Source organism: Periplaneta americana, chromosome 13 (genome assembly GCF_040183065.1).
Source record: "Periplaneta americana isolate PAMFEO1 chromosome 13, P.americana_PAMFEO1_priV1, whole genome shotgun sequence".
NCBI lineage: Eukaryota > Metazoa > Arthropoda > Insecta > Blattodea > Blattidae > Periplaneta > Periplaneta americana.
Genome location: NC_091129.1, coordinates 84,614,815 through 84,636,034, shown reverse-complemented (window position 1 = coordinate 84,636,034; position 21,220 = coordinate 84,614,815). Strand labels below are relative to the sequence as shown.

The 21,220-nt window shown below is 34.0% G+C and overlaps 1 long non-coding RNA gene across 1 annotated transcript; it reads right to left on the bottom strand.

Moving 5' to 3' along the window:
- Positions 1-8,861: 8,861 nt before the first annotated feature.
- Positions 8,862-19,815, bottom strand: LOC138712061 (uncharacterized). The gene is made up of 5 exons (XR_011335617.1): positions 19,708-19,815; positions 17,941-18,021; positions 17,185-17,215; positions 10,804-14,205; positions 8,862-9,018 (listed from the first exon to the last, which is right to left on the bottom strand). It is a non-coding gene; the product is annotated as an uncharacterized lncRNA (long non-coding RNA).
- Positions 19,816-21,220: the final 1,405 nt, after the last annotated feature.

Sequence of the window (21,220 nt, the reverse complement as noted above, 5' to 3'; positions counted from 1 at the left end):
GCGGCAGTAGGCTAGAAGGCTTCCCGCGAAAAGTTTTACGAAATCCCCCATTGCATATAACTGATGTCGCAAACAAATGCATTCATTCATCAAATGTTTAATACCTTAAGGACAGTAAATATCTTTTCTAAAGTTATTTTATTGTTGTCAGCCCAGCTAAGAGGGGGAGTTCTTCACAATGATGTATGTTTAGACTGTAATATAGCCAAGTGTTTAAAGATAGCAAGGTGGGTAAGACAGTAAACTTTATGGCAATAAACACATGGCAGGAGATAAAATATAGAAGAGAAAAATAATCAGTCAGGTTTTGAATTTCATGGAGTGAAGTGACTTCTATACAACATCAGTTACAGCAAAGATCGTGTAATATATAACAATTGTTTAAATCCATTTGACCTTCCTAATTACGCTTTTAAACATAAAAGTACACTAAGACGCGTAAGTCGCGATTTATTGATAAAGCTCAATTTAAAGGAGTCTTTGAATGTGCGAATATGTGATTCGTTCCGTAAAAAAATCTGTCAACTTCCGAAAAAGTCAGGTGAAGTTATATGTTGAGGCGGTAGTTCTTGTGATATTAATAAACATGAATCAATTGAAAATGCGGACAGAGAAAGTGATTATCTCATTCTTCTAGCAGTTCTATGGACACAACGCTAGAAATCAGTATTATTGAGGAATTAAACAACAGTTAGATGTCAATAGAATCCCCTATCAAGAAAATAAAACTACAACAATAACAATACGGTACCCCCGTGAAAAGTTTCAAAAAGTAAAACTCCCTAGCAAGTAAAGCTTTTCCATGTAGAAAATGCATTGTCATCCATTCTAAAGTCAGCCATATGTAAAGAAAATGTACAACCTGAAAATTACATAGTTATTACAGACTTTTCTTAAAATTATTCATTTGTAATACAAGATTCAGTAACAGGTATGCATTGGAACAAATGCCAAGCCACAATACATACTTTCGTAGTATATTTCAAAGAAGATACAGAAATTCGTCACAAAAGTATTATTGTCATATCAGAAAGCATGACACCGATTCCTTTCACTTTTTTTAATCCGAAGCAATCAATTTTTAAAGCAAGAATTCAATGATATGAAAAAAAAAATCATCTACTCTTCCGATGGATCAAGTTCACAATACAAAAACAAAAAGAATTTAAAAAATAATTGCTTACATGAAGACGATTATGGAATTAGCACTGAATGACGCTTCTTTGCAACGCCGCATGGTAAAGATCCATGTAATGGCATTGGAGGAACTGTTAAAAGACTTGCAACGAGAGCCAGCCTATACAAGATTCTATAACAACACAAAAAGGAACTGTTTGATTGGTCATAAAAAACATTCTTAACGTGTCATTTATATTTTCTCCATTGAATAAGCACAAAAACCACACTGAAAATTTGCAGGCCAGATACAATCTAAAAACAATAACTTGTACATTAAAATTACATTCTTTCATTCTGTTGTCAAAAACTGAATATTTAGTAAAAACAATTTTTTTTTTCGAGAAAGGAAGTAGGCGAATGAAAATTTAAAGTCTAGTGTGAATTAAAACAAACGTTTAAAAAGCAAAAGCATAATGTACAAATATTTGAAGATATAAGAATTAGCAGTGTTTCCTCGAGTGACTTGACCCGTACTGGGTGTAATGTTGCAACGTTCACTCGATCATCCAGCGCCGATAAACCTCCCAGCGCGCTTCAGCGCTTCCCATCCACTGCTGCTGCACCGACCGCCACACATTGTTTTGTAAGTAATTAAATTTCCATTAAACTATTGGAGATCCCATTCTGATTTTTTCTGGAATTATTACGAATATTTCAGTGCGCCTAATTAGCATATTTTTAGATTTTTAATACGGCTATTTCACATTGATATCTAACTTTTAAAAATTGAATCATAAAAATATTTGTAATAATTATATTAAAATTAATTAGTAAATATTTAACAAAAGACAGTACTTTAGGTTTTTAAATGCAGTTTTCAAAAACTTTTTAACATAAATATCCTCACAAATATGACGCTTTCAATGCTACATTGTGCGACATTTTTAACGAATTTTAACATGCAATATTTTAAAAACATGTGGAGTTAGGAGGAAATAAAAATACGCTTGTTCGTTTATTAGACCCATTGAGTTGGTAAAAAAAATAAACGCAATCAAAAATATCAAGGTTAAAATTTGTACAGTGCGATTTGACGTGGAAATACTCAATTGTAGAAAACAAGGCTTTTTGAGTTCTTAAGAAATATTCATTTCTTGTCTGAACTGTGCATGCTGAATATTCTAGATTCCGTCACGTTTTGTGATAACATTCACGACCATTATATTTGTGAAATCCTGTTCCTTTTATCTGTAAAACTTGTAAGTAATTTTATGTGAGCTTCGCGTGTAGTTTGATAGCAATCCTAAATTTTGCAATGAGTATGAACGTAATAACTGCAAAGTAAATAATCGGTCTCATATTAACTTAGATTATTTTAAAGAATTTCTTTTACTCAGCTATAGTTATCATTTGAAGTACTCATGTGAATTTTTGTTTTTAAAAATCTACAGAATTTGGACAATAATAAAAATTACGGTTATTAATATTGGAACGCTAAACGCCCCTGTACAACTTCTGGCTTTGGTGGAAATGGTGACGAGAAGATGACATTGGAGTTATGAGGCCAAAATTCCTCTAAGGAATTACCGAACTTTAGACCTGCAGTTCGAAAAAATTATAGGTATCCTACAAGCAAAACTTAGTTCGAACTTCTCGCTGCGCGCATGGTATACTCTTCTTACCTCTCTGCAGTAGGCGTGAGAGCATTCTGGGATAAGGAGCATACGTCATCTGCGCGAGACAGTCACGCCCGCTGGTTTCTGTGCTCTGAGATTTCCTTGTCGGGAGCCTATAGTAGAAAGGTCGACAGGTACATTGTTTTACTATACAGCATATCCTTACGTAGAACTACGTATAGGTGTGCACACCTGTCGTCAGGTGCATAGCAAGTGGCATACAGGGAGAACGAGGGCTAAACAGGGAGTATTAGAGAAGTCAAAGAATATAAGAGAAAGGCAATGAAAACAAGGGAAATACAAGTGGAAGTGTGGAAACAGGGGCATAAGAAGGAGGCAATGAAAACAAGGGCATTATAAGAACAAAAAGAAGAATAAAAGAGTAAAAGAAGACGAGAACAAGAAAATGACAAGGATAACAAGTGGAAAACAAGAACAGCAAAGGGAAGACAATAACAAAAGTAATACAAATATAACAAGAGAAATCCTAGGGAAACAAGGGGAATGCAAGGACGAAAGGAGAAATATAAGAAAAAAGGGACCCAAACATAAACAAGAGGACATAACGAAAAGGCCAGTTATAGAAGAATAAGTAAGTGAAAAGAAGAGGAACAAAAGAAGAAGGGGTAGATAATGAGAACAAGAGAAATATAAGGAGAAGTGAGGAAATACAAGATGAAGGTGAAGGGAAAGAGAACAATGGGAATAAAATGAGAACAACGGAATAGGAAGACAAACAGGAAAATATAAGGACAAAGAGGAGAAAGGGAAAAGGGAAAAGACAAGGCGAAGAAGAGAATGCAAGGAAATTGAAGCTGATCCAAGTACTAGAACAAGGGAAATACAAGGCGATAAGGGTAATAAAAGGAGAAAAGGCGGAATACGAGGAAATCATGGGTACTGATGGAGAAATATTGGAATACCGACAAGGAGAACGAGGGAAATGCAACGACTACAAGATGAATAGAAGAAGAACAAGGGAAAACAGAGTAAAGAAGAGAATACGAGCATAATATTATTAAGAGGAGAACAAGTAGACAAAAAGGAGAACATGAGAGGGAGTTATATTTAAGTGGCGGCAAATTACTAAGTCACTCTCCATACCTACTGTAGTTAGGAGAAAAACGTGACTTATTTCACGTAAGAATCAGCCAGGTAATCAGCCCAGACATAATTGGATCCCGGACACGAATCCCATTCTGCACAAGCTATACTCCACCTGTGACTGATTATAGAAATATCTATTTATCAATTACCGAATAGAAGAGAATTAAGTAGTAGAATTGAAGGAAATAAATTAAAATACAGTTCGATTCATTTCAATAAAATAGAACAGAATGAACTTCCATGACCATGAATCCTTGTGAACTGACCTATTTGTGAAGAGGCGATGTATGGGATGATAGAAGAATGCCATATGAATGTATATAATTATTTATTACGAGGTCTTAGCTTTGAAATTAGTTTGCGCTTAGCCGATATAATAGCACCTATTACTCTGGAATCTTCCACTCAGATGTCTTCTACTCCTGCAGGACCCCTTGCACATTGGTCGAGTGCAAGTACCTGTAACAGAGATCATCATCAAATAATTCTATATCGATTAGAACACTTGGTTTGATTAGCTTTTAGATTTACCCTCTACGTTCAAAGTTTGTTTTTAACTTCAGACATGTCGCTATTTTAAAATCTGTTTCTCGGTTTCTTGAAGCTGTTATGATGTTCTATGTTTAGAAATCCTTTGCACAAGTGTTTGATGAAGAATTTAAAAAATATATATAATGTCTCTAGAATTATAATTTCGATATTTCTAACTGAATACAAACCTTGTATTTCTTTGGTAACGTAAATATGTGATTTTTGGTACGATGACATTTTATTTATTTGTGAACATATATTTTACGTAAACTGTAGGACGGACATTACATTATACAGAATTAACCGTAAGTGATGTCATTAATCCTGTTGGATGATTTTTTTAGTAAAGAGCAACACAAAAAATGGAAACCATTTTCTTATTTTTATTTTCAATAGTTTTCCAGTAGAAAGTGTTTTTTAAATACATAAACTATGAGAGCGAGTGAACATCACGTCGTGTTCCTTTGAACAATCATCATCCTTCATCTGGATTGTTCTGAATAGGAAAGTGGATGGTCGTTGCTATTTAAAGTGAGGGACGACTCTACTCATTCAGGAGTGGGCTAGTTTATCTTTCATTGTATTTATTAATTTGTATACATTTCAAACTTACTGGCAATAAAATAAATAAATAAATAAATAAATTGATGAGCTGGAAAAAAATCTTTCAATTTCAGTAGTGCGGTTGATTGTTAACCTTGTTGGTAGTTGTGTTACAAATTCAACCTTCCAACGTCGTTGAACCTCAACGACTTTCTCTACTTTTCAATAACATTTCAGTATCCACTTACGTTCATCGATCGATAATTGCACCGCATGTTTGTTCATAAACAAATAAACATATTTCCATTCACTTCAGAACGATAAACCGCAAAAATCGGATTTCTATCTAATTTCTTAGCTGAGAAATACTGTTTCAAGGAGTGTATACTTCACTTTTGGACGCTGTGTATGTGTACATAACAGCCAGGACTTAAATTAGACAATTTTGAATATTATTTTAATGCTTTGTTCTTTATTTTGTTATTGAGTGTATTAATAAATTCTTCAATTACGAGTTCAATATATCAATAAAGAAAGTTTTCGCTATTTTTTGCAATGTATTGTATTCATTAAATATAGTTATTTTTACATAAAGTGTTATTAATAAAAACTGACTTCAAATGATAAAACAGTGCTAATGGCAGGTTTTTTCTCCAATATCAAATATACGTGCATTCAAGATTTCAAGATTGTATCCCAAAAATTTCTAAGTTATGAGGAAAACGGATTTGGAAAATGTATATTACGGGAAATGAGCGACAAGCTAAACAATGTTAGAAGCTCTTTCCGTTTTAAAATGGCCAAGTCAGTTGACATAATCTCACGTTTTAAGTCTTAACTCGGAAAATATTGCAGTTATTTAGACATTTTTCCACCATACTATTGAGGAAAGTGTATTACAAAAATGAGCTTCCCTATCTTAATTATATATATATATATATATATATATATATATATATATATATATATATATATATGTCCCCCCTTTATGCTAGGGCTCTGCTTTTCAAATTGACTAGTTTGGTTAGTGAGAAAATGACAAGAAAATACGAGACAAGTGACAAGTAGGAGAAATTTTTTGTGAAAAACTTGTGAAATGGCAATTGTTAATAAGTTTACCAAGTAAGATGGCATATCATAGTATGCGTTGCTTCACATACCTTTGTATATGCATTTCTTTTAGGATTTTGTATTAAAAATTTTCACTTGAAACAATTAACCACAATATTTTGTTGTGTAATGTGTTATTTTTCTTTGCTTCAAAAGTAACTTAGAACATGACTGAAAGTTTGACCAATTAATGTCCTTGAGTAGTCAAAATTATCTAAAGTGTTCGGACTAGTCCCAGTAAAACTCAGTTTACTTATCTCTATGTTTAGGAAACAAAATCATCTGATAGTGGAAATTTGTTGCTTTTTTTTTTTTTTCTTTTCACTAGTCAAAGCTATCGTTTTAAGGAATAGGACCCGGTGTCATCCGGCGATACTCCGACCACTTATACAGACATAATTTCTTAATCGTATATGCTAGGCTTATGTGAACTGCATAAAAAATATCAAGCGTGCTACTATTTGCTCACAATTCCGAATGGTAATGCCTGTCATTAAAAGTTACACTACCAGTTGTCCTGTAAGGTTGTGAAACTTGGATCCTCACTTCGAGAGAAGAACAGGGGTTAAGGGTGTTTGAGAATGAGGTGCTTAGGAAAATATTTGGAGCTAAGAGAGTTGAAGTTACAGAAGAATGGAGAAAGTTACACAACGCAGAATTGCACGCATTGTATTCTTCACCTGTTTTAATTAGGAACATCAAATACAGATGTTTGAGATGGGTAGGACATATAGCATGTATGGGCCAATCGAGAAATGCATATAGAGTGTTACTTGGGAGCCCGGAGGGAAAAAGATTTTTGAATAGGCCGAGATATAGCTGGAAGTATAATATAAAAATGGATTTGAGGGATGTGGGTTAAGATGATAGCGATTGGATTAATCTTATTCAAGACAGGGACCGATGGCGAGCTTATGCGAAGGCGGCAGTGAACCTCCGGTTTTTTAAAGGCCATTTGTAAGTAATTAATACCTGTCATTAGACTTTCAGTAAGGAAATGCGTAAAAACACCTATATAACCAGGTCAAGCGAAAACAAATCCAAGTCAAAGCGCTCCTCTGAGAACGAGTTGCGCTGGCTAACACACAAATCACGCTTGTGGATGATTACTAAATTACGCAGTACAGAAAAAGAAGCGAGACCTGTCGTGTAAACTGTGCAAGTGAGGAAAGAATGTGATATCAGAAAGGGAGTTTGCTTCGTGATAGTATAGCTTATAGGAATCTGCCGATGCTAAAGTTCATCTCAGACTGAAATCTTATCTTCCCCTTTCATAGGCCTACCCTTTGGTGACATGGTCAAGGTACATGGTTAGATCACAGGACACGCCCTATCTCCCCTACTCTAACTACTGAATAGCATAGGAAAAGTTAAAGATACACTGAGGTGAAAATTTGTGATTTTTGGTCAATAAAGCACATTTCATGTTTTTAAACTAAAAATGTTTGTGGTCTAAGTGAACTCCGGGGCTATTTTCATGGCCTTATAGCCCTCCTATTGCATGTTCCGGCCGCCATGTTTAAAAGGCTACGCGCTCTGTGTAGGTATTAAATTTAAAAAATAATTTCTTCGGTTTTTTAATTTTGTGCAGTTTGCTTTTCTAATCCTACTTCTCCTACAAAATTTATACCTACTACGTGCATGATTTTTTGTGAGGATTTTTGACCGTATGTGTAACAAGACTTACTAACAGGATTTTTGCAACTGTTGGTCATTTTTTACCGTTTTTAAGATTGACAGTACAAAATAATTATTTTAATAGTTTTTTGGTGAAATTAACGAAACCCTGGTTAGTAACTTTTGTTTGGAAGGGTTTGAAAGTTACGAAAATGACATTTCTGGCAAAAATGTTAAATATTGTAGGAGAAATGGCGATTTTTTTAATAATTTAATTTTACAAAACTGTTAACAACTCACACTATTTTAAACCAAATTTATAAAACTTGTTATACGCGCTAATTATGTTTATCATAATAATGTGCAAAATTGAGACTTCTAGTTGGATTAGTGTAGGAAATTGAGATTTCCGCTCGTAGTACCCTTAAAAGTGAAATAGAATAAAAGAATAACGGTGTCCTATACTGTGTGTTCAGTTCAAAATGTGTCATGGCTCGCTGTATACCGTCATGTGGCTAGCTGATGAGCCTAGAGAATTCAATCTTCCTACACTTCCGCAGAGGTGTATAACCTAAGAGGCAGAGAAGTTGCCTAGCAAGTACGGCGTTCATTCTGAAGAGTACGTACCGATACGTACGGTAACGCCGGTAGTGGCAGGAATGTGAACTGTTTGGAAATACGTACTGTCGGGATATGGGGAGAGGGTTAAAACGATTACTTACGTATTTGTTGACATTAACTTCGACAGTCAACATGGACACGGAGCATTTGATTTGTGTTGTGGAATGTTACCGTACGCAACCGATGATAACAAATACCCTGCGTACGACTTGCCGGCGCAAAACACAGTTCGAAAGAGGTTATGGTAGCACACAGACCGTACAGACCGCCATCTGTTGCTACGACGTTCAACTTATACCGTACACGTTCTCAAGTTCAGATTGAAGAACGCCTTAAATAATAGGCAACTTCTCTAACATATAAGCTGAAACTCGCTTCAAATCGGTGACCCAACAACAGTGACGTCATGACACACTTTGAAATGAACACCCAGTATAGATCAATAAAATATAATAGAATGGAATTCAGGAACTATATATGGTTCGTGAATTCGTAAGGTTTTAATGAGGCAATACTTAGGTACATAAACGAAAATCGTACTAATTCATATAATTATTTATTTTCATGTTCGACTTCGACATTTGTTTCCTTTCCTAGTCAAAATGGTAGCAGTGGCATTCATTTTTGTAGCATCTGCCAAAATTGGTTTCTTGACAGTACTTCAGACACTCTTCACCAGTGGTACATTTCACACCTGTAAAAGAGATCATTATCAAAAACTGGACTTTTGGTCTGTTCACCTCCTAGATTCAGCTGCTACGTCAAACTTTTGTTCGAACTTCAGATTACGTCCCTAAGTATCGATGTGCAGAAACTGGCATGGTGTTCTATCTTACGTATAGTAGTATAGGTCTCGCAAGAACGGATTACCGACGGAAAGAATTCGAATCAAACAGTGCGATAAGGAAGAGCGTACGAGAGGAAAGTTCAAGAGATAACTTGAATTATATTCAAGAGTACAGTCGAAAGAGAAATGAAATCGATAGAATCATTCTTGCGTTGTGATAGTTACATTACGACTTTAGTTTCTTCCATTGCATGTGAATACGTGTCTTGTATCGCACGGTATTATTATTTCATTCGTAAACATATGTTGCGCGTTTAATTAGCTTAGAATTTTTCTCTTGCTACGTTCTTTATTTCCACAGCGATGTCCTCATCTGTTCATCTTCTTGGAAGAGACATTACTTTCATTGGCTCGCACTTCCCCCCCCCCCTCGGCGTGCCTACATACACCCGTCAAACATACAGCAACGCCACCATTGGTTTTCGGTAATCGTTTCTTGCGCGATCTATAATATATACTAACAAATGTTTAATTACAAAGTTCTAATACGAGATTGATCCCACACGTAATGCTCACTGCGCATGCACTCCTAATCCATGGTATGCCTGGTTGTCATTTGTTGCGTTAATAGTGAGAGTTATTCCGAACGATTCTGTGTAAGTTCAATGAAATTGCTTAAAATATTTTTGTGTAAAAGCGATTCAAATGGACAACAATAATCAGTCAGATGACGTCACTGTCTAAGATCAAAGATCATTCATTGAAGCAGAAACTTTACGTGAGCGTACGGCGCCGGAAATGTACTGTAACTTTTATTCAACAATTAATATTCCACACAACACAGTAGTTGTTATTGCACTCCGAAATTAAAAGTGTCGTTATTTTCTGTCATTAGGAATTTTCTCAGTTCTGGCTAAGGAACGGAATGCAGCTATTCAGAGCGAGTGCGTGTATGTGTTTTCTTAGGTAAGCCTGCACTCCGCTGTTGCCATATTATATATATTTTCTTCGTAATTCTATAATTAACTCTACACTTACTTACAAATATATATATATATATATATATATATATATATATATATATATACTTCGTATATATTTAATTTATTTTAATGTATTTTATAGTCCCATTCATTGAGCACATTTATAACACTTGCACTCTTCACAGCTGCAATACAGAACCTATTAGCAACATTGTTTCAAATTAATTTTTGTGGCATAGGATTTACTCAATTTCTCTATAAAATTTCAATATTTTAACCATTCAGAGCAAAAGTGGTGTAAGTCAAAATTGGGTAAAAATGTTTAAAGTAAAAATTCTGTAAAATATAGCGCAAAATAGCAATTAATATGTCCTTCTTGCTATCCACTGACTAATAATAGTTTAAATAAAGTAAATATTAATTGCTACGCTGCGCTCTATTTTACAGTATGCTTACTTTAACCCCCATTACCCATTTTTTACTTACACCACTTCTGGTCTGAGCGACTCATTTATAACTCGTTTAGTTACTAGATAATTTGGTCTAATATTTCAAATCTTCTTATTACAAATATATAATTCTATTGTCTTCGCGTAAACAGGGTAATAATATTAATAATAATAATTATAATAATAATAATAATAATAATAATAATAATAATAATAATAATAGACTAAAGAAAGCTATGAAGCATAAACACACTCCATACCTCAGAATTGAATTATTTCGAAGAATATTGCCGAGTTCATGACTAGTCAGTTTCCTCAGTGTCCTTATATACTGCAGGATCCTACTGCGACACTATCTCTGAAAGTGCTGAATTTTTTAAGTGTAGATAAAATTAAATTGCTAAACAACTTTTATGACTGTCAGTTACTCTAGTAACAAAATTAGTTAAATAATTCATTCTTCTTACTTTATTAATATTTATGTTATAAGTCGCTTTTATCTCTATGATTTACAATGCTGTAAGTGCGTCATAATTTTGGAGTGCAGCAAGTTGAATAGTGCCACATTATTCTTACATAATTCTCTCAACTCTTCAGTCCATATCATCTACATCCTGGACATGTGAGCACTAGGGTTTTCCAGGCAAACCAGACCCTACTATCTTAAACTACGTCAAAGTAGTAGCTTTTAGTGCTCCTTTTTTTTAGGAACTAATAGGAGTACAGTAAAGGTTCTTCTGCAACTTATTCCTGACACTTTTTAGAGTTAATTTTACAGGGTTATTGGAAAAAATATAATCCAATAACCGAGATATGAATTTGTGTCCTATATTGCAAATTTGAATATTAGCTACATTTGCTAGATTTTTGTGTAAACGTATTTAGAAATTTAAATTTTATTTACGTCGGTGGCCATATCTTAATGCTTGGTAATGTTTCATAATTCATTCATATTTTGCTGCCCTACGGCAGTTCTTTCACTACAAACACAGCTTTCTCCAAACTTTTCTATTTTCTCCCTTCCTGATTGTATCCGCATATCTTTCATACAGTATATCTCAATGGATTCGATGACATAATTACCAGAAGCCATTCACCCGAATTGACATTTCCCCGAATCCGATTTCCCGAATTAACTTACTCCGAAACTCGTTTCTTCCAGACGACAAATTCCAGAAAACTAATATTCCCGAAAGACTTATACACTAATGATTAGCGAAAGCCTAAGTAAGCCTTTGAAGCTAAGTAACTGATTGTACAGTCTTGAAGGAAAATAGGCCTAGAATAGCGTTTTCGAAGGTATTTCAATACAGTAAAATTTCTCAGTTCAGAGGGCTTATGATGAATGTCATAAGTACATTTTTATTGTTTCAGATGAAAAATTACTCCTTTTCTATGTTACAAAATATTTGTGTATATATTAACTTGTTTCAACGTCACAAGAAATAATTGCTGAAAAATCAAAATTTGGAATATGTCTCCATTGCCCTAACTCTTCTGTCTGTCGTACTTATGAAAATATGCCTTATGCCACTAATATTCGTTATTTTTTCCTAGGATCCTAGATTACTTGGTCTTAATTCAATACTTGACTCTGCTTGCGCATTATTTATTTTTCGCTGAAAATGTTCCTCTTATCGCAGAGTGTTCTTTAGTGTTTTAAAAGGATTTGAGAAGTTTGCAGCTATAGACAGATCTTAGAAGTACAGTACTTATCCAAGAATTGGATATTATAAAAGAAAGGCGCTGTGAACTCACCTAGGCTACCAATTGCACTCTCATACTTTGCTATATTAATCAGACTCTGAATGTACTAACCCTGCAGCGTGCTGTTGATCTATACTCCGTCCACAGCTAATATGTTTATAATATATTTCAATTGAATCGGTTACCTATCACTGAGTTTTATTGATAAATACACTCCTGCATTTGGTTACCTAAAGCTTCCATACAACTCGCAATAGGTTGGGGATGTATGGAGTATAGCTTGACGGCATCCAACGCTGCTTAGTTCAGGTCTGCTGTTCAGTGAACATACGAAAACAAAACAAATCTAACGGTTGTAAATGAGTAAAATGATTATAGAGTGTAATTGGGAGACCGAAGGAAATGAGATCTTTGGGGTGGCCGAGGAGTAAATGGAAGGATAATATAAAAATGGATTTTAGGAAGGTGGGATATGATGATAGAGACTGGATTAATCTTATTCAGGACATGGATCGATGGCGAGCTTATGCGAAGGCAGCAATGAGCCTCCGGTTTCCTTAAAAGCCATTTGTAAGTAAGTAAGTAAGTAGTTATACCTGCCATTGGACTTTCAATAAGGAAATGCGTAGAAACATCTATATAACCAGCTGAAGCGAAATCCAATCCAAGTCAAAGATATCCTCTGAGAAGATGTTGCGCTGGCTAACACACAAATCACGCTTGTTGATGATTACTAAATTACACATTACGGAGAAGAGGTGAGACCTGTCGTGTAAGCTGTGCAAGTGGGGAAAGAATGATCTATCAGAAAGGGAGTTTGTTTCGTGATAGAATATCCTATAGGAATCTACCGATATTAAAGTTCATCTCAAACTGAAGCTAATCTTCCCCATTCAGACTCATTGGCGACATAGCCAAGGTACAGGACACATCCTGTCACCTCCACTCTAACTACTGAATAGCTTAGGAAAAGTTAAGATACACCGAGGTGAAAATTTGTCATTTTTGGTTAATAAATCACATTTCTTGTTTTTAACATTAAACATTTTTTGTGGTCTAAGGAAACTCTGGGCCAATTTTCATGGCCTTATGCCCCTCTAATTGCATATTACGGCGGCCATGTTTGATTGGCTACACGCTGTGTGTAGATATTTAAAATTCTAAATATATTTTACTCTGTTTTAATTTTTGTACATTTTGCTTTACTAAATGTTACTCCTCCCACAAATTTTATACCCGCTATATGTTTAATTTTTGTGAGGATTTTTGACTACGTGTGTAACAAGACTTACTAGCAGGATTTTTGCAACAGTTCGGCATTTTTTTACTGATTTTAAGATTGACAATATATAATAATTCTGTTGTTAATATTTGGGTGAAACTAATGAAAAACCTGGTCAATAAGTTTTGCTTGGAAGGATTTGAAAGTTGCGAAAATGATATTTCTAGCAAAAATGTTAGTTTTTTAGGAGAAATACCGATTTTTTTAAAGGTCATTTAATTTTACAAAAATGTTAACAACTCACACCATTTTAAACCACATTTTGTAAAACTTGGTATACAAACTATTTATGTTTATCATAATCATTGTGCAGAATTTGAGACTTCTAATTAGATTAGTATAGAAAATTGAAATTTTCCCTTGGAGTATCTTTAAAAGTGGAAGAGAAACCAATAACGGTGTCCTATATAGATGAATAAAATAGAATAGAATGGAATGCAGAAACCATGTAAGGTTAGTGCATTGGTAAGCTTCTAAAGAGATAATGCTTAGGAAACTAAATGAATATCATAATAATACATATAATTATTTATTTCCACGTTCGACTTCGACATTTATTTCCTTTGCTAGTTTAAATGGTAGCAGTGGCATTCATTTTTGTAGCATCTTCCTCTGTGGAAATTCTTGTCTTGACAGTACTTCAGACACTCTTCACCAGTGGTACATTTCATACCTGTAACAGAGATCATCATCAAATGCTGGACTTTTGATCTGTTCACCTCCTGGATTCTGCTGCTACATCAAACATTTCTTCGAACTTTGAATTATGTCTCTATGTATAAATGTGCAGAAACCGGCATGGTGTTCTATCTGACGTATAGTAGTAATATATACTCACAAATTTGTAATTACGAAGTTCAAATTCGAGATTTATCCCACAAGTAATGCTCACTGCGCATGCACTCCTAATCCATGAGCATGCGTGTTTGTCATTTATTGCGTTAAAAGTGAGAGTTATTCCGAACGATTCTGTGCAAGTTCAATTAAATTGCTTAAAATCTTTTTATGTCAAAGCGATTGAAATGGACAACGAAAATCAGTCATATGGCGTCACTGTCTGAGAACAAAGATCAGTCACTGAAATAGAAACTTTACGTGAACGTACGGTGTCGGAAATGTTTGAATTGCTTAGAGTGAAATTTGTGTTGATTCTGCAGTAGACCGTAGTCTCGTCGTTTCCGCGAAGATCATATTGTTAAAAGAATATAACGAACCCACTGGAAGACTGAAATCAACACCGGACTTTACTACAGAGGTAAATGTTGCCGCTGTACTCGTATAAGACAGACTGATGACTTGTGCAGACATAGCCCTTACTGTGCCAAAAAATTTGCCAGAATCAACTACAGCTATTGGAATCTGGTGTGCTGTTTCTCTACGATAATGCAAGACCAAAAATCACAGAATCAGTGAATGCCGTATGACTGATTACAAGCGAAAAGCACTTCCTCAGCCAGCCTACAGTTCGGACTGATTCCATCTGACCATCTTTTTCCGAAACTGAAAAATCCACTTTGGGTCACATTTTGCTATGTTAAAAGAATAGGATACAGCTGTGACCCAATGCATCCGAGACCTACACTTGAATATTTCGATATTTTTACGGAAAGACACTATCGAAAATGTGAGATATGTATGCAATTTTTTTCAATAAATGTACTTCGAATTTCCTTCAAAACCACTATCTGCGAATATATTATGCACACAATATATACTTGTTCAAATTAACACTGTCATAAATATCATCAATACTTCCGCATTATACTCACTTACTTATGGCTTTTAAGGAATCCGGAGGTTCATTGGCCGCACATAAGCCCTCCATCTGTGCGAGATTAGTTCAGTCTCTACCACCACATCCCACCTCTTTAAAATCCATTTTAATATTATCCCCTATTTATTCCTCGGTGTCCCCAAATGCCTTTATCCCTCCGGCCTGCCAACTAACACTCTATGTGCATTTCTGGATTTGCCAATACGAGCTACATGCCCTGCCCATCTCAAACGTCTGGATTTAATTTTCCCAATTCTGTCAGGTGAATAATAAAATACATGTAGTTGTGCGTTATGTAACTTTTTCCATTCTCCTGTAACTTCAGTCCTCTTAGCCACAAATATTTTCCTAAGCACCTTATTCTCAAACACCATGAACCTTTGTTCCTCTTCCAAAGTGAGAGTCCAAGTTTCACAAGCGTACAGAAAAACCGGTAATATAACTGTTTTATAAATTCTAACTTTCAGGTTTTTGTGAGTAATCTGTACAGTATGATGAAAGCTTCTCAACCGAATAATAACACGCATTCCCCATATTTATTCTGAGTTTAATTTGCTCCCGAGTGTCATTTATATTTGTTACGTTTGCTGCAAGATATTTGAATTTTTCACCTCCTCGAAGAATAAATTTCCAGTTTTTATATTTACATATCGTACAATATTCTGTTCACCAGTCATTATCATAAACTTTGTCTTTTCGGGATTTACTTCCTAACCTATCTCTTTACTTGTTTCAAGTAAATTTCCCGTGTTTTCCTTAATATTTTATGGATTTTCTCCTAACACAGTCACGTCATCCACAAAGACAAGGAGCTGATGTAACTCGTTCAATTCCAAACCCTTTCTGTTATCCTGGACTTTTCTAGTGGCATATTCTAGAACAATGTTAAAAATTAAAGGTGATAGTGCATGTCCTTGCTTTAGCCCGCAGTGGATTGGAAAAGCATCCGACAGAAACTGGTCTACACGTGTGTTTTTTCTCGTTACAGCAAACCGCCGCACTATTGGAAATCAGTTTTACTAAATTCAGAGATGCCAACCTATATAAGTTTGTCGAAATATTACAAATAACTGCGATAGTATGCTAATTAAAACTACTCCTGACATTTACGGACACCTATGACAAACTTCGTGCTGAGAATCAATCAGCTGTATATATTCCAGCTTATGTAAGTATTATAATTACATTAATATTTTTAAAATTTATTATTTTCAATGCATAATATCTTGCAAAATATACTGCTCAATACACCTTTGTAAAGTGCTGTACAAAAAGTAGGAAGTTGAAAAACTCACTTTGCTCGTTTCTCAAACTTTTCCTCGATTTTTTTAAAAACCACTTCCCAACCTTGTAATGTAATTTACTATTTGTAATATTATTAATATGATTACTTTGATTTTTTATGCTTGACATAACCACATTCTTAAATTAATCTTTTCTATGTCACCTCGCTTCACGTCAGAGACACATGTACAGAGGCACATACGTAACAATCGTACATGTTATTTTTAATTGGATATTTTACGACGCTTTTCTAACTGCTATGGTTATCTAGCGTCTGTTGAGGATTATAATGCCTTCAAATGAGTCCGGGGTCCTGCGTCGAAACATACTTCAGCATTTAGTGTTATTGAGTTGAAGGAAAATTCAGGAAAAAATTTCAACCAGCTAACTAGTCTCAATCAGGATTTTAACCCGTACATGTTTGTCTCATGATTAGGCACACTAACCGTTACTCCACAGCAAGGTTGGCTTATAAGAGAAAAGAGTGACGTAAATTTTTTCTAAGAGTCGTATAAGTTGTACTTGCGGATTAGAGATATTGTGATCAAGTGATTCTAAGAACGAATTTTGTTCTGCACTTGGTATTTGACTCACCTTCGACAAGGCAGCGGTCAGCGGCAAATATCTGAAATTACAAATGGAGACAGGAACAAATTACACTATTGTAATTTTATTATAGCAGTTAAAGAATACAAGTTATGTTGCGCTTCATTTTTTGTTACCTCATAATTATGAATATTTAAAAGACTATATATACCGGTATGAAATGTAACAGAGACACCATACAAATTGTAGGCCTACATAATTTTATGAGAACAATTATAGGTATACCGATACACTTTCTACTGGCGCATAGAATCTAATTTTTCTGTCTCATATTATAAACCACTACTATTTTTCTCGACTAGGAAGCAAAACCGAGTAAGAATGTATTAAATATTTTTGTCTAAAACAAGGTTGCAAAACTGGGGAAGAGGAAGGATGGAAACATCATCTTCAATGACATCTGTGTGACGTTTGGCAAACACTGTTCTCTTTTCTCTTTCCCCTCTACCGTACAATGACGTGAGGGTTGAAGGGAAGAGATGAGTTACGTGTCCCGGCTTATGACGTGTGCTTCAATTGGAGCACAGTTTTGCATTCTTACTGTAAAATATCTCAAAGAATACCATCTTTAAAATAATGTCATTACATGCGGTTCACCACGTGTACCACGTGTAGTTACAAATTGTGTTCGCTGACGGTTTATTATTGTTTATATATACATATATATATATATATATATATATATATATAAAAACAATTAAATTAACCTTAAAAGTAGTGGAAGGATGATAGATTTATACGTACCGCCATCACAATTAAGATGGCGAAGATGAAGACAAAGGGACGATTCATGGCCATTGTTGTCTAAGATATTTTCAGACGTACCTGAAAATAAAATTATTGCAAGTGTAGTATAGAAAACATTTCGATGACGTTACTAGAAACCTCGAGGAGCGTGGAATGACAGCAGAATCCAATCTGGAAAATGTAGCGACTAAAAACGAATTAAATTAAACACTTAACCGAATGTACCTCTGAGGAATAATAAATATTTGTAATGCAATATACTCAAATTTGTTAAGAGAATAATGCCAAACAATTAAGAAATCGACTGAGAACTTCGAGAAAGGTCGACTAAGGTTTATAGGCTTGAAATACGCTTGTTGATGACGATGATGATGGTGTGGATGATAATTTTAGTGAATAAGAAACAGAAGAAAAAGAAGGAGGAACAAAAGAAATGTCGCAAACTCTCCATTTTTCTGTTACCTGATAACTTTATTTTTGGAAAAAATTTTACAGGGCAGGTGAGAAATTGTTTAGTCCAGATCTTGTACTAACATAATCTGAACGTGACCTCGATCTACAATATCAGTTAATATAAGTAAGAAATTCTACAGCCTACTTATGGAAATACGGTAAAAATTGTCATTAAACCATGTTAATTGATTACCTAAATATTAGAACCAAAATTATACAGAGCCCTAAGGTTAGATTAGCCATGTCTAAACAATAGTTTACATCAATTGCGTAGCCTGTGTTTAATAAATTTGCTTATAGTACACATATTTGTTAATTTTAATAGATTTAGGTGTGTTATTCGTGACTGGTTAATCAAAAACCCTTTTTGTGATATAAATTAATTCATGGAAACTAGTGCTGACATATTATATTTAATTTATCTTATTTTACTTTTGAATTTGTCTATATATCTGTGATATCACGACTATTTTTATCAATAAACCATTATATAGATTGATATCTCAGCTATTCAGTGTGGACATAATATTATGTACCACTGCAATGTGGATAGTGTACGAGAAAACATACCAATACCTTATTAATTCCAATGAATACTTCTATCAGAAAAATAAATATTTTCACCTTAATATTAACGTTGTTTTACTATCCGTACGGTCATGATTTTTACTTTTCACATTAAAGAAACTGATAAGGATCCTTCTGCAGTCTCTAAAATAAAATCGACGAATTTCTTGCAAATTCAAAAGAAAAATTAAAACGTATCGTTATTTTCTGCCATAAGGAATTCTGTCAGCTCTGACTAAGGAACGGAATGCAGCTATTCAGAGCGAGTGCGTGTTTTTGTTTTCTTACGTAAGCCTTGCACTCCGCTGTTGCCTTATTGCATATATTTTTTCCTAATTTTATAATTAACTATATAATTATTTATAAAACGCTATAAAATATATATTTAATTTATTTTAATGTATTCCATAGTCCCCTTCAATCAACACATTTATAACACATGCATTCTTCACAGCTGCAATACAGAGCCTCTTAGCACCATTGTTTCAAAATTAATTTTTGTGATAAAGGATTTACCGCATTTCTCTATAAAATTTGAATATTCATAACTCGTTTAGTTACTAGATAAATTGGTAGAATATTTCAAATCTTCCAATTACAGACGTAGAATTTTATTATCTTTGACTAAAAAAGTAATAATAATAATAATAATAATAATAATAATAATAATAATAATAATAATAATAATAATAATAATAATAATAGAAGACTAAAGAATCTATGAAATGATAACCTACTTCGTACCTCAGAATTGAATTATTTCGAAGAATATTGCCGGGTTCATGACTAGTCAGTTTCCTCAATGTCTTTATATACTGCAGGGAAAAAAGAAGTGCAATGTTATTGCGACACAATCTCTGAATGTCCTGAATTTTCTAAGTGTAGATAAAATTAAATTGCTAAACAACTTTCATGATTATCAGTTACTCTAGTTAAAAACTGGGTTAAATAATTCATTCTTCTTACCTTATTAATATTCATGTTAAAGGTCGCTTTTATCTCTATGATTTGCAATGCTGTAAGTGCGTCATAAACTTGGAATGCACACACTTCAATAGTCCCAAATTATTCTTACATTATACTCTCCATATCATCTATATTCTGGACAAGTGAGCAGTAGGGTTTTGCATGGTACCCAGACCCGACTATCTTAAACTATGTCAAATTAGTAGTTTTTAGTGCTCCTTTTTTCAGAAACTAATAGGAGTACAGTAAAGGTTCATCTCCACTTATTCCTGACACGTTTAGAGTTAATTCTACAGGGTTTTTGGAAAAAATATAATCCAATAACCAAGCTATGAATTTTTGTCCTATAATGGAAATTTGAATATTAGTTAATTTTTGCTAAATTTTTGTATACCGGTAATCTTATTTGGAAATTTAAATTTTATTTACGTCGGTGACCATTTCTAAATGCTTGGTAATATTTTATAATTCATTCATTCATATTCTTCTGTCCAAGGGCAGTTTTTTCACTACAAATACAGTTTTCTCCAATCTTTTCTATTTTCTCCCTTCCTCTCTGTATCCTCATATGATTAATATATTTTAATGGATTCGCTGACGTAATTACCAGCAGCCATTCACCCGAATTGACATTTCCCCGAATCCGATTTCCTGAATTTACTTCCACCGAAACTTTTCTTTTTCTAGACGACAAATTCCAGAAAAATAGTATTTCCGAAAGTTTTATATAATAATGATTACGAAGAAATAGAATTTTGGATGAAATTTCCTACGAGAATTTGAAAACGGTAATACCATCCCTCAGTTAAGGCAAACTCTGCCAATTTCATAGTATTAAGGTTTTCTGTCTATAGTTATACCCAAAAATTCTTTAAAAAAAACTACCTTCATGCGGCAGTTAATCACTAGACATAATTTCATTGGTTGGTATAAAATCAGATTTTTTAAGGAACTGCGAACAGAAAACTAGCTCCATCTAAAACATGAGATCATATTTGTATCTTTCAGAAACTCGTGTAATTTCGCAGGACTGCTCGGGCAATTTCGCAGTAACACATATGCTATTTTCAAGAATGTTTTTTAGCTCAAAACATTTTTTATTGTAATCTAAACATCAGTATATATATTTACACGCATGATCTGAACACATTAACAAACTATAAGCTATACATATAGAAGTGGGCTTCAATTATTAACACTAATAACAGGAAAAGACTTGCATATTATTTGTAAATTAATAAATTTATCTAACACATATCTGCATTAAACATTATGCGAAAGATAGAAAAAC